This window comes from Adiantum capillus-veneris, chromosome 7 (assembly GCF_014529385.1).
Source record: "Adiantum capillus-veneris isolate H3 chromosome 7, ASM1452938v2, whole genome shotgun sequence".
Taxonomy (NCBI): domain Eukaryota; kingdom Viridiplantae; phylum Streptophyta; class Polypodiopsida; order Polypodiales; family Pteridaceae; genus Adiantum; species Adiantum capillus-veneris.
The window spans coordinates 133,339,850-133,340,926 of NC_140937.1; the positions used below are offsets into that span (position 1 = coordinate 133,339,850).

A 1,077-nucleotide genomic window follows, 5' to 3' on the forward strand; every position below is an offset into this window, starting at 1 on the left:
TCACTCCACAGACGAGGCAATGATGGATCCACTGTGATGAGATACTGTGAGACATACACAAATGCCTCTTGCACCACCCAACCTTCTGCCATGCTCGCCTGAAAACCTTAAAACCACATATTTTTATTAGTAACTCCATAGCGTATAAATGCTATCTATATTGTATTTATTTTGCATACCTCCGGTTGTGACCTCAATCTAACAAAATCCTTTAAAGTCTTCAAGAATCTCTGCAAGAAGAGCATCCATCTAGAGTGAACCACCCCACAAATGGCAATATCCTCAATAAGGTGAAGCAATAGGTGTATTTGGCTAACAAGGATTGTACGTGGGAATGCATCCTCAATAGTACACACTGCCTCTACTGCGAGCTGATGGGCTACTGGTATGGCTTCTACTTCTATCTCCTTGGAGCTCACAAATCTACAGGGAAAACGTTATATAGTAGATGAAAAAAAAATCCAAAGTTCATGCATGCACAACATGATATAGTACTTGAAAAAAACCCATTACCTCACAATATCACCCACTTTGAATATTGCAGCCTTCACCTTAGTGTCCCCATAACCATGGGAAGTACAAACTACAAGCAATAAAACATCTTAGTGAATGTCAACCTATATATAAGGACACATAGACACCACAAACTGTTCTACTCTTACCTGAAGGATTTTATGCCAATCATGGGATTTCAATCCATACAATTGAGTGGAGCCACCCTTTTGGGTTTTTGTGAAAGTACCTTTGAGTGACCGCATATATCACACACTAATCACACACTAATCACACACAAATTAGTGTGTGTTAATGAGCACTAATTAGTGTGTGAATTGGCCAATTCCATTGACCAATGCACACACTAATCAAACACTAATTAGTGTGTACATTGACCAATCACATTGGCCAATGCACACACTAATCACACACTAATTAGTGTGTGTTAATGAGTAGTAATTAGTGTGTGAATTGGCCAATCCCATTGACCAATGCACACACTAATCACACACTAATTAGTGTGTGCATTGACCAATCACATTGGCCAATGCACACACTAATAACACACTAATTAGTTTGTGC

General features: G+C 39.2%; 1 pseudogene; it reads right to left on the bottom strand.

Annotated features, from left to right (window-relative positions):
* On the bottom strand, positions 1 to 758 carry LOC147454655 (uncharacterized; annotated as a pseudogene).
* Positions 759 to 1,077: the final 319 nt, after the last annotated feature.